Here is a 13974-nt window from a genome sequence, read left to right as displayed (position 1 = left end):
ATTTAATTCTATGCAAATTCTTATATATATATATTTTTCTTTTTAAATTCAGGTTAGTTGATACCTCAGATGTACAGGGTTGGAGATTATGGTCATCCATGTGGCATATTTGGGTTAAGTACTGTTTGGGGACTATGTGTACCCATATATATATAATTTTTTCCTGAGACAGGGTTTTTTTTTGTAGTTCTGGCTGTCCTGGAACTCACTCCGTAGATTGGGCTGGCCTTGAACTCACAGAGATACACCTGCCTCTGCCTCCTGAGTACTGTGATCAAGGCAGCTACCACTGCCTGGCCATACTTGTAAAAAAAAAAAAAAAAAAAAATATATATATATATATATATATATATATATATATATGCATACATATATACACACACACATATATATACATATATACACATATATATGTATATATATATATATATTTCTTTATATACAAATAGATGTGGGTCTTATTTATTATAATAAATGCTAAATTTGGTTGCAGATATTTCAGAATATTCAGACATAGGAGCTGGGAGATGGCTTATTCAAAAAACTGTTAGCTGCACAAGCATGAAGACCTGTGTTTGAGCTCCAGCTCCCACATAAAAAATGAGTGTGCCTGTAATCCCAGTCGTGGAGAGGCAGAGACAGGATCTCTTGGCCTTGTTGGCCAGCCAGGCTAGCCGAATCAGGTTCAGTTAGATCTTTGATCAAAAATATGGTGGGAATTTACACAATGGAATATTATTCAGATGCTAAGAAAAATGAAATGAAGAAAGTTGCAGATGAGTGGACGGAGCTAGAAACAGTCATCCTGAGTGATGTAACATTGACCCCAAAAGGCAAATACTATAGTTTTCCTTGTATATGAAGGGGGAATAGAATATAGTGTTATGAAAAGATAAAAGAGAGCAGAATAGGAGGATTAACTGGGGAGGGGATGAGAGGGCTGGGGCAATTCTATCCGGACATGGAGAGGGGCAGCTGACACTAAAGGACTTTTCAAAAGCCACATAAAAACCTACTGTAAAAGCTTTCTAAGATAAATGCATATATGAAAGGATTTATCATATAATGGGGGAGACAGTGGCCCAGCTAGACATTTCAGGCTATCAAGTTAGACATCCAGTGCCAGGAATGAGTTATGTCACGTTGAGTCATTGGCCTAAGAGTTCCCATGGACCTACCCCTAACCCTCAACATCACAGGCTGTTGTCAAGGCTATTGGTTATTCTCACAACTTGATGATAAGGTTCTATTGCTGAAGACAACAGTTAACCTGGGTTGTCTGACATGGAAAAGTCAAGTCGGTGCATAACTAGAAACTTTAACACTTACTGACTAGTGTTCATGGTGCTGGAAGGCACACTGTATGCTATCTGAAGAGAAAAGTAATCTCACCCAAACTATGGACCCTGTGATCTACAACAGCCACCTGCCTTCCAGATACAAATGTTATGATGACAACCTACCACTTTTTGATTGGATTTCCCTTCAGGAGATAGAACCCATACCTGATACTACTACTAAAATATCCAGAAACCTGAGGTCAATAGTTCATGGGCCTTTTGAGGAAAGCTACTATTATGTTGCTGAAGAACATAGCAATAAAAGGACTCTTAGTGACACATTGCCATTTCCACAGATCATTGTTCAAGCCTTAGCAGAGAAGCTTCTTGCAGTAGATGTGAAGTAACACAGAGACCCACAACTGGACCAATGTGCTGAGGGTGGGAGGCTTTTGAGCACTCCTATGTAAATGGTATCTTTATCAAATCTTCTTTCTCAAGGCTCAGGGTTCTATGCAGAAGAGGAAATGGAAAAACTGTGCGAGCCTGGGGTGATGAATGACTCCAAGGAAAATGTGTCTTCCAGACCACAACAGGGCCAAAGCACAGATGAACTCACGGAAACAGTGGCAGCCCACACAAAGCCTGGTACAACTTTAAACCAGATGGAGTCCCAGCATTGAGAGGGGTTAGTCAACATGTGGTCCCACCCAACAAAGAAGCTGTTTGTAGTTGGCACTTGCTGTCAAAGGGAGAATCCGTTTTTCTCTAGTGGAGTGTCACTGGGTGCTTCAACCACACACTCAGAGTAAGCCCCCCTCCCAAGGAGTAGTTAGTTGGCCAACACAAAATGAACTCCATTGTTTGTTTGCTTGTTTTGTTTTCTTTTTGTGTGTTTGAATTTTTTCTTTCATTTTCACATTTTTTTTGTATTTTGATTTCCAGGTTTATTTATTTATTTATTTATTTATTTATTTATTTTTGCTGTTTGGGGGAGTGGGGAGAAAAAAAGGAAAATTATGTGGGTAGGGAAGAATCTGAGAGAAGTTAGAGGAGGGGCAACAAGAAAGTCTGTTCTATGAAAAAATTCTTAGTTAAAATAAAGTGGAATATGACTGAGGAGACCCCTGATGTCAACCTTTACCCTCCACATTCATCTGCACACACATATGCTCACACAAAGACTATGTAGACATGAATGTATAGTTTTTTCTCAGATCTTTTAGTATGATGAATTAATGGATTTCTTAACAATTATTTTTATATTCCTGTAAGAATTCACAGATAGTAGGTATTTATTGTTTATTCATTTATGATATGCCACTAGGCTCTGTTTAATATTTACTTTTTTAAGAATTTTGCTCTTAAATGAGTTACGTTTGAAATTTTTCATTCTTTGAAATACAATTCAAGTGTTTCAACTGATGTTGTGTTTTCTTTGTAACAGTAAGTGAATGATTTTCTCCTTGTACAACTATTTAAGGAGCCTGGCATGATTTGATCCTTGAAGATTTGGTGGAACTGTATAGTCCTGGCTTGTTTAGGTTAGGCTTTTGGTGAGTTTCAAACTTGCAATAATTTGTCCTGTGTCAAATTTGGTAAGTGTGTTCTTTTCTGGTAATTACCTATTTTATCTAATTTAAAACTTGTTTGCAAAGAGACAAAGTAAATAATCTTTTGTTTTTGTTTTTTTTTTAATTTTTCAAATACATTGTTGGCACCCAAGTTGTTTCCCTTCTCACTTCCTGTTCTGTGTATGCTTGTGTTTAGTCTCCTCCCCCCCCCAGCCCCTTGACTGGCTGATCAGTGAATCATTTCTTCTTATTGCTTAATATTTTTGAGCCATATTTTTCATTTACTTTGCTATTTTGATTTTAAATAACTATTTCTACCTTTTGCTTATTACATTTTCTTTTGCCTGACTTTATTGCTATTTTGTAGCTTCTAAAATTAAGAAATATATTCATTTTTATCGGAGAAGTATATAGGCTCTAAAGTTTTACCAACAGCTGTTTTAATTTCATATTGTAGATTTTAATATCTAATCTGTATTGGAATTTTTGTAGGTACCTGTCAATCTTGACTTTTATTTGTCTCTGACTTGCCTGGGTTATATGTGAACTCTTTTGTTTGCTTGTTTGCTTTGAGATAGGCTCTGCTGTGTAGGTCATGCTCACTCAGCCCCTTGCTCTCCTCTGCCAGCCTCTGAAGTTCTAGGCTATGGTGTGGATCACATCTGTTTCTAGACTTTAATTTCTCTAGAGTTATGCATTTTAGTTTCTCTGTGTGCATGCCTGGTTCCTATGGAAGTGAGCACAGGTAGTCAGATCCTCTGCAACTGGAGTTATAGACCACATGGGTGCTGGGAACTGAATCCAGGTCCTTTATAAGAGTAGCAAGTGCTCATAACTGCTATGCCATCTCTCCAGCCTATAGTCTTAGGTTTTTAAAGGTTAATTTTTATTTATATGTACATTTGTGTTTTATTTATATGTACATCTGTGTTCCCATGTTGTGCAGAGCCGACAGAAGGCGGCTATCATCCTTGCAACCACCTTGAGCCATATACCCTGACAAGAGACTTGTTTACAACAGCCTACAACAGCTGAGCACAGTCTGATAACATCTTGTTTTAGATACCCAGGATCTTCCCTTGGGTGTGTGAGACTTAAAGGTGTGATTTAGAGATAAGACTTAGAGGTGTGACTTAAAGGCGTGACTTGAAGGTGTGGCTTAGAAATGAGACATATAAAAGGCGAGAGGCAGACAGAAGAGATTATTAGACACTTGTACTTGGAAGAGTACTTGAGACTTGAGACTTGAGGCAGGTAACTTGGAACTGGGAAAGAGACTAACAACTTAGAACTAGGATTAGGACTTGAGACTTGGACTTGGAACTAGGGACTTGGAGAGAAGAAGAGAGATTGAAGAATAAACAGGATTGAATCACACTCTGTCTGGTCTCCATTCTTTGAGTCAGTCCTCACTCTCTCTCTTGCTGAACACCGACCCTTGGACTGGAGCAGCTTGGGGCAGTGCGGGCTCTAACAATTTAGCCCCCAAGGCTTTTGGCAGTGCGGGTTCCAACATTGATAGAGCAGTCCGAAACACCATGTGAAGGAGTGCCATGTATTGGACTCATGAAGGCCCAAAGAGGGTGTCAGAGTTCCTGGAGCTGGAGTTATGGCTAGTTGTCACCCGACTGATGTAGGTGCCGGGAACTGAACTTGGGTCTTCTGTAAGAGCAAGAAAAGCTCTTAATGCTGAGCTATCTCTTCAGCTATATTTTATTTTATTTTTACTTAAAAGAATTATTAGCTTCTAAAATGACAGTTCTGTGATCAGAGAATATTGTGGGCACTCTTTCTAGTTTCTGCAACAGTCTGTAGCTTTCTTTGTTTCGTGATATGTCAATTTCTTTGAATATTTCACATTATTTGAAAAGAATAGATTCTCTAACGTCAGGAATTTTGGAGATTTATAATATGTGCCTTACTAACTACTTCTTTAGGCCTTTTATATACATAACATGTATTTGTTTTATTTCTTTTGTACTGATCTGAAGCATTACTAGTATGTCTCTGCTGATTCTGCCTTGCCTATATTGTAATCTATTTTATGGTGGCAACATACATATTTTATACTTAGATACCTGGAACTGCTGTATTTCTGCTATGGCTTTTGGCCATTCACTGTAAAGCGTCTTTACTTCTAGGGATGCTTTGGAGCCTGAATTCCCCCCTGTGAACTCTCAAGCACTCAACTCTGCTTCACTTTGTTTGCAACTGCCCGGCCTCTTTTGCCTATTCTATCTTTAACCTTCTTTGTGAGCCAGGCAAATGAACTAGACTCATTTACCTGTATGCAATTTACTAGTGATTGTCTTCAAAGGCAGGAGCCTGACTTGCAAATGCATTATTAGAGACACCCCAGTGGTTTGTGGCAGTGGTAAAGACTTCATAAACACAGTTCATGTCAATGATCTTGTCTGTGTTTGCTTGAGTTTTAGAAATAAGAACATTTGGCAGCTTTGTCAAAAAGAGCATGACTATCCTAAGTCAAACTTGAATGTTTCAAAATTATCTGACCCTCCCGGGTGTGGCAGTGTGTTTAATACCAGCACTCAGGAGGCTAAGACATCTGCCTGGCCTAAACAGGGAATTTCATGGTAGGCAAGGCTACATAGTGCGACGACGAAGTTGTCTCAAAACAAAATAAAACAGAACAGAAAAACGGAAGGAAAGACAAGCATTGAATGGGAGTAGTTTAAGTTTTTATTATACAAATTCAGGTGGTCAAGCAACATTCTCATCCAGTCTAGATAGTATTCCTTGGGAGAGGGTAGCAGAGACAGGATACAGGGGATAGTGCTGCTTGTTCCTCCTCCTATGAGAAGACAAAGGTATTTGAAAAAGCAAACAGCAGGTAGCTGAGAGTTATATTACTCCCCATTGCTTACACCCTTAGGGGTTACTGAGACTAGGTTGTTGCTGGGAATCAAACTCAGGGCCTTAAGAGTGCTTGGTATCATACTAGTCAGTTCTGTGAGCTTAGGGCTTCTTCAGCAAAGCCAGGTCTAACTACCATGTGCCCTTTGCTGTGTGACTCTCAGAAGGGCATTATATACATTATATATATGGTGCAGCTGATTGGCACATGTAGATCAAAGCCATCTGGAGAATTGCAGAGATGAGTTTGTAGTTCAATTTGTTCATATTTGTTAATTTATTTGAAACAGTGGCATGATAACTTAATGCATACTTAAAAAAATAAGCACTTTGTGAGCCAGGAGGAGTAGGGGCAGCATGTGTGTGTAGAGGCTAGAGAACAATGTGTAGATGTCTGTCCACTCCTACCGAGTGTGGGTCCAAGGGATCAAACTCAGGTTAGTGGGCTTGGTGGCAAGCACCTTTAACCACAGAGCTATCTGAGTATATTTATTTTTCAAGGCAGGTTTTCCCTTGGCTGTCCTGGAACTCACTCTATACATGAGGCTGGCCTTGAACTCACAGAGATCTGCCTGCCTCTTCCTCCCGAGTGCTGGGATTAAAGCTGTTGCACCATCACCGCCTGGCTCCTAATGTATTCTTCTTAAAAGAACACCTTCATCTTGAAAATTATGTGGGATTTTCTAAGAAATCTCATTATTACAGCTCAGCTGTAAACAAGGAGAATCTTCATATAGAGGTGTAGAATAAATAAGGCATAAGTATGCCTTAGGTTGTGAAGGAGTCGGCAGAAGCATCTCTCTAGACTGCTGCTTTTACAGCGTTCTTTAGTCCAGTGGTGTCTTCCCTCTTGTAGTGTGGTGTCTAAACGTGCTACATAGAGGAAACAGAGAGTCACCAACACAAGTCCAAGATTTCTGAAATATCCTTCGTTATTTTGCACATGCCTCAGTTTCTTCTGTTCTGTAATTTTTGGTTCCTTATGTTACCTCTTATTCCTCTTTCAGCCCCCAGCATTCCCTGTACTGCTTAATCTGTGACATGTATTTCAGCATTCTGGTGGAATAGAATGATGCACCCTAAATTACCTGGCTGAAAACAAATTTTCAGGATCAGAAAATCAGACAGGGAAGAGAAAAGCCAGTCCACCTCTGCTTCGAGTCATGCCTGCTGGGCTGAGATGTCTCGTATTTCCTCATGTCCCTGTCAGGTGCCTCCACTAACAGGTGTCCACAGGTGGGGACTCCTTGAGTGGTTTTGCTGGGGACATAGGTTTAGAACCATTGCCTTTTCTGCTGCTTTCTGAACTTTACTCCCAACACTTTTGAGGTTTTTTTTTTTTTGTTTGTTTTTTTTTTTTTTTTTTTTTTTTTTTTTTTTTGAGTGATAAGATGTTAGTGAGCAAAGCAGTTTGCCACCAAGCCTGATGATCCTAGTTTGACAATTGGGACTTGGTGTAAGGAGACTCGCAAATGTTGGCTTTTGGTGCGCACATGCGCGCGCATACACACACACACACACACACTCCTCAATGTCTGGACCTTTGAATTATATTGATTGAGTGGCTTTACTCTTCCACCAATACCCAGCGTTTCATCTGCTGAAGTTTGGCTTATTATTTGTTTTGGCAGTTGTTCTACCTAACTCAGTTCCTCTTGATTTAACAATTCCTCCATGAAAGCTGCTCCAATGTTATTTCTCAAGTTTGCCTTCCTTTTCCTCTAAGTCTCCATCAGCCTCTTCTGTTCCTTGAAAGTCATTCTTACCGGTTCATCACAATACTCATCAGTTTTATTCGTATTTTCCCTGAGTCTGGAGAGAGGCTTGTTCTTTTAAGTTGAAGAAATTTGTGTAATTTATTTATAAAGTCCTTGCAGTTCTGAAAATTTTGATGTTTTTATTAGAAAAATGTATCTTTTTGGATAATGTTGTTCTATGTATCTCTATATCTATCTATCTATCTATCTATCTATCTATCTATCTATCTATCTATCATCTTCTGAGATGCAGTCTCATTATATAGGCCAAGCTGCTCTGAAACTTGTAATTATTTTGTGTGATGACCTAGTGCTGGGTATAAATTCATGTTTCCATACCTGGCTTAGGCGGTCATTTTAAACCACAAAAAAATAGGCTTCTGCTTGGGTCAACCCTGAGAAGGGGCCAATTAAATCTGAGCTTTTCGGTTTTAAGGAACAAAGCTAGGCACACTGAGGAAAAACAAGGGTGCTGCTTACAACATCTCAGAGCAGGACACCAGAGCTCAGAAGCCTCTCCCACCCCGGATCCAGCCTCCACCCTCTGGTACCATTCCCTGGATTAGACTGTGCCATGCATTTTCTCAGAGCTGGCACTGGAAAGGAGAATAAAGTCATGGCTTCCTCATACAGATGAGCTGTGGGCTGGGAGATAAAGCCAATCTCCTCTGCATTTGTGCCCATGTGTTAAATGTGGGTGTCCAAACGAAAGTGTGACTTGATTGTTAGGAACAGATGTGGAAAACAAGAATGTCTGCTAAATTCCATCTGTACAAATGAGTTTATTTACTGTAATCTTGGAAAGCAAGTAATAGAAGTAAATCTGGCCCTGGAACATACTACACAAGGAGTATATGCTGGTCAGGGAGAATTAAATGGAGTGGAGACTGAGTAATGGTGAACTCTGGGTAGGGACAGGATCAGAAAGGATTCAGGTAAAGATCAAGTCTGGAAGCTATTCCTAGAGGGATGAGAGCAAACTTCAAGGGCCGGCTTGGCTGGCTGCAGATTTTGCCTTAGGTCATCACACTCCATTGTTTGTAAAGCTCATAAATAAACCAGCAGCCCTGGACACTTGAGTCGGTTAGAAGCAGGTCAGAATCGCAAGCATTTCTTAAGATAATTAAGTCATCTGGGAAATCACCTCTCAGGATGTTTGTGGAGTCTTACTACAAAAAGGGAATACATAAGCATGCGATGGTAAAGAACAGGGGCAGCTGTGTGATTTGCAGGGCTCAGTGCAAAATGAAAGTTCAGGGCTTCTTGCTAAAAAGTTATTAAGAGTTTGCAGATGTTGACAGCATTAATCACACACCCACGAAGCAATTTTTTTTTTTTTTTAAAGTGGGGAATATTGCTCCCTGTAGAATCTAAAAAGGCAAGTGGTTCCTGTACATACTTCAAAGCACCTCTCTCTCTATCTTCACTGGGCAATAGCATTGTGGCTGTGTGACACTGACTGGAGTGTGATGTCTTGTCGGGTCCCAAAGAAACCTAGAACAGATGGCTAACAGATGGCTATCAGTATACCAAGTGCATGCTCTCTCAGCATCACAAGTACCCGTTACAGAGTTCTGGTTCCTCTTTGCTCTTCTCACCATGCCCCTGATCCTAAACCCCTTCAGCCCAGGGGATTACATTCTCTCTGCTTCTCTTTCCTATATAACCCTGCCACTTTGGCCATGTGTTCTTTTTACTCCTCTCCTGTCTTGGTCCACTTGCCTTTTCTCTTTCCCTTCTCTTCCTTCCTCTTGATCCCCACCCCCCAATGGCTCAGTTTAGTCAGAACCCTTCCAGATGTCTCTGGCTGTGTTCTCCCTCATATCTACAATAAGATCCATCTCCTCAACCATAACTCAGAGCTGTCATGTCCTTGTTTCCTTCAGTATCAGAGCATAATGCATGGACTCAAAAGCAGTTCCTTGACATCAGTTCTGCAACCAATGATGAAGCATTTGTTTTGTTCTTGTTTTTCACATCTAAGTATTCTCATTTGTTATGAGTATTTTAGACCAATATGTGACCAGTATTTGAATCTGTTATTTTAAAGCTATAGACTCATTATTTTTATGAAGAAAATTTTAGATTTTGATATGGTCTAAATTTGTACTCTGTGTTGAAACTTAATCTCCAATGTGATGAGATTAAAGAAGTGCAGCTGTTGGGAGGTGACTGTGTCATGAAGATGGAACTATGATAAATGGATTTACTATCTTTATAAAGGGCTAAAAATACCAGGGTCATTCCCTCCCTCTCTGTGAGGTCACAGTCAAAAGATGGCTATCTGAAAATGTGGAAGTGGGTTTCACCAGGTACCACATCTTCAAGCACCTAGATCTTGAACTTCCCATTTATGATAATCTTGGTTGTCAATTTGATGGAATCTGGAATCAACTAAGAGACATGCCTCTGGCCCAGTCTGTAAGATTATTTCCTGCAAGGGTTAACTAGGTTGGGAAAACCCTTCTGCATAATGGGCAATACCTCTGGCAGCCAAAATATAAGAGACCTGAGGGAAACACAGTGCTGCTTTTGCCTTCCTGTCTTCACCTCTTGCTGGTGAGTGCATTTACTCTGTTGCTGCTACCGCTGCCATCCTCTGCTGAAGAGAGCCTGCTTTCTTCCAACCTTTGAGCACAGACAAGACCAGCAGATCTCCAGGAATTTTCTGGGTCTCTACTGCCTGATTATTGCTTGTTATGCTGTCTAGAAATCACTATGTAGCCCAGGCTGGTCCCAAACTTGTGTCTTAGCTTTTGAATTTACACACGTGTAATACCTTGCCTAATTTACTTCTCATTTCTTAACATAAAACCTTTGCTGCTTTCTATCCTAAATGATTTATTCCAATGATGGGAAAACGCCAACTACAGGCATTAGAGCAATGGAGAAGCAACTGAAGCAGGAAGCTAGATATCAGCCAGTGAACTAGACAAGAAGAGATGTGTGGCACATGGATATAATACAGAAACCAGGGCAGGAGCCCAGGCGCTAACACAGAGGTACAAGGATGATGTGACAAGTAGCAAGTTTGCCTTGAATTTATCTTATTTGAAATATGGATCATCCTAGAAAGTTCTCTCAATAGAGGTGTAGATCCTTGAACCTTGGAGAATAAAGGTGGAGAATGGAGAACTAAGGGGGCAGTAGCAAGGTGAATCCTCGTCAGACTCAGAGAGATGAGAGGATAATGGTCCCCCAGAAAAGAACAGTGAAATGCTCATGTCCACAGTGAATTGAATATTGAGCATAAATAGAAGGGAAAAGCCAGAAAGGATATAGTAATGACTGGAAACAAAATAGTCTATTTTCTAAACACGTGTGGTAGGTACTGTAAAACAAATGTGATTGCACACACAGGTGCACCAATCAGTTTCTAGCTTTATGAAGCAAATATTTCTAGAATATTTCTACTAGAAACACTTCTACCAGAAAATATAATGTCCATGGAATTGTTCTGTGTGTTTTATGTTCCCTGTGGTAGTTGTAAACATAAAGATTCCAAGGTAAGTTCTCCCCACTGAACCCATGAATAAGGCTTTGGCAGGCATTGTGAGCTGAATTTTGATCCACCCACTATCAATTTATGTACTGAATGTCTCCAAAGAAGGTGGTTAAGTTAAAATGTGATTAACAATATGGACAACTGAAAAAGCTACAAGGAATCATACTATTAACGGTTTATCCAAAAACCTACTTAATTTAGCATATATATTAATATATTTTATATTACATACACTAAATGAACTTTTATCTTCTGGTCTTATGGTGCTCCCTCCAGAGCCAAAGACCACCTAACAAAACTTTCAATACTATAGTAAAGATGCCTTTAAGCCCAGCACTCAGGGGGCAGAGGCAGGCAGATCTCTGTGAGGTTGAGGCCAGCCTGGTCTACATAGATGCAGAACAGCCAGGGCTACAGAGAGACCAATTGTCTCAAAGCTAAAAGAACAACAATCAAAGTAACAATACCAGGCATGAGGAGTCCTCTTTTGATTTGTTGTCTGGGGCTGAGAGACTCCCTAAGCCCCCAGACTATTGCTGTTTCTCTTTATTACCCAGCAGAGGGGGATGATAAGTCTCCTTTTCTGAATACACCACCCATTCAGAAACAGGGCTGAGAGATCTGTACAGATTCAACCAATTACAACCCCTATGGGGACCACAACAACAATCAGTGTGGCACAGTAACTGTAGGTGTGCTAGTAGCAGGAACAAACCGTTCTCTAATTAGACTTAAGACCCGTTCAACAAGAGGGATATCTGGGCCTGGAAACCTAGTTAACTCATTCGTGCTAGCTGAATGGAGAGAGAGAGAGAGAGAGAGAGAGAGAGAGAGAGAGAGAGAGAGAGAGAGAGAACATGAATGTTTCTAGATATAGTGGAAGAATGGGTTTATATAGATATGAGGCAGAACATAGCCAGAGGTAGAGACAATTGGAGGAGACGGATTCAACATGACCGGCAAACTGAACTAGGCTATGTGATGAGAGGGATGGAGAGAGGAAGCTGGAGTTGTGGCCAAGAGGCCAAAAGAGCCTAAGAGGACCTTGTAGCCAAAAGGGCTGGGTTATATAGGAAAGAGCAGCTGGGGAAAAGGCAGCCCTGGACTGGAGAAGTTTAGGGGGTGAGATATGCCATCCTTAGGGGGTGAGATATGCCATCCTTAGGGGGTGAGATATGCCATCCAGGAGGACCTTGTAACAGGTAGAGACTGACGGATGCTGAGAGAACATATTGTTATATTAATAGGCACCTCAATGATCTGTTTGGGGATTGAGAGCTAACACTAGTGAAACCATGGTTATTGGAGACTATAAAGCTACTAAACCAGCATAATCCCTAACAACAGTTAGTAAACATTTGTCCTTCTATCTGTAGATAAGTGTAGTCCCCACCCTCAACAAGGATATTTCTCTTTGCAACAAAGACCACTATGAAATACCACAATCAATCCAAATGCAGAGGTATAGAACCCACTCAGTGCATCTACAAAACACTCTCATACCTAAGGCTCAGGGAACAAGACAGGGCTAAACGATTTGTAAGAGCCAGAGGATCAGAGACCGAGCTGTGAGTTTCTGTCTCCTAGTAACATTAGAAACCACACCAGTAAAGTCTCACCCACATGACCTTCCAAATGTGAGCTGAACAAGGATAAAAATAACAATACGAGCTGGACAGGGAAAAGCCCAAGCACTCTCAACACTGTACAAATACAGACAACTGAGTAAAGCTGAGAGGTGGTTCTCTGTAGGCTTAGAGTTTTCAAAAACTATCTTAATAAGAGTTCTCAAATGCTTTGATCTTCCTTCTAGCCCACCATCCAAGGTAGGAGAGAAAACATGGTAAATAAGACAAGGGAATGTGGACCTGTTGAGAAGTGGTTCTTTGGGGGCAATTATAATCTGCATTACCAGGATAACAGCAGTCCAGTTTAGTAGTGTCAGGATACCAACAGACAAGTTCACCAAACATGAATCAGAAGCATCCAGCAGAAACAGCCAGGCCTCTGCCAAATCAGCATGGGGCAGTGGGAGTGACCATAACCAGACAGGACTCCAGGAGAATTTCTCTGCCATACATCTCTCAACAAAGTAAAGATCAGTGAAAAGCAATTTAAGTGTGCTGTCACTATCTGTTGGGTCCTGCTTAGACTCTCTCTAAACATCACATGTCCTCTTATGGGTCTTGCTTCAGCAAAACATCATATAAGTCTGCTTCAGTAAAACAACACATGAGTCTGCATTATATGACACAAACAGAAATTTCTACTTCAGTTCTCTTTAGAGGAAAGCACACTAATTAGTTGTCCAGTGCCAAAAGATCAGCCCTGAGAACATTCATAGACATATGTTATATGAACCTTACAGATTATATTTGGAAATATATGATATACAAATACATATATACATGTAATAACAATTGATAAAAGAAAGAGCTCATGAATTTGAAGGGGCTGGGGAGGGTTTATGGGAGGGCTTGGAGGGAAAAAAAAAAAAGGAAGGGTGAAATGTTGTAAAGAAGCCAAACGTATACAATGGAAAAAAGAAAGCATCTTCAACAAATGGTGCTGGCCTAACTGGCTGTCGATATGTAGAAAACTGAAAATAGATGCATATTTGTCACCTTGCACAAAGCTCAGGTCCAAAGGGATCAAGGACCTCAACATAAAAGTTGATGCACTGAATCTAATAGAAGAGAAAGTGGGAAAAAGCCTTGACTCATTGGCACAGGGGGAAATTTCCTAAACAGAACTCCAATGGCTCGTGCTCTAAGATCAAGAATTAATAAATGGAACCTCATGAAACTGGAAAGCTTCAGTAAGGCAAAAGACATAATCAATAAGACAAATTGGCAACCTACAAATTGGGAAAAATCTTCACTAACCCCACATCTGATAGAGGGCTAATATCCAAAATATATAAAAAAAACTCAGGAAGCTAACCGCCAAAGAAACCAAACGACCCAATCAAAAAATCGGGTATA

This window comes from Arvicanthis niloticus, chromosome 20, assembly GCF_011762505.2.
Source record: "Arvicanthis niloticus isolate mArvNil1 chromosome 20, mArvNil1.pat.X, whole genome shotgun sequence".
Classification (NCBI taxonomy): Eukaryota; Metazoa; Chordata; class Mammalia; order Rodentia; family Muridae; genus Arvicanthis; species Arvicanthis niloticus.
This window is presented reverse-complemented; position numbering follows the sequence as displayed.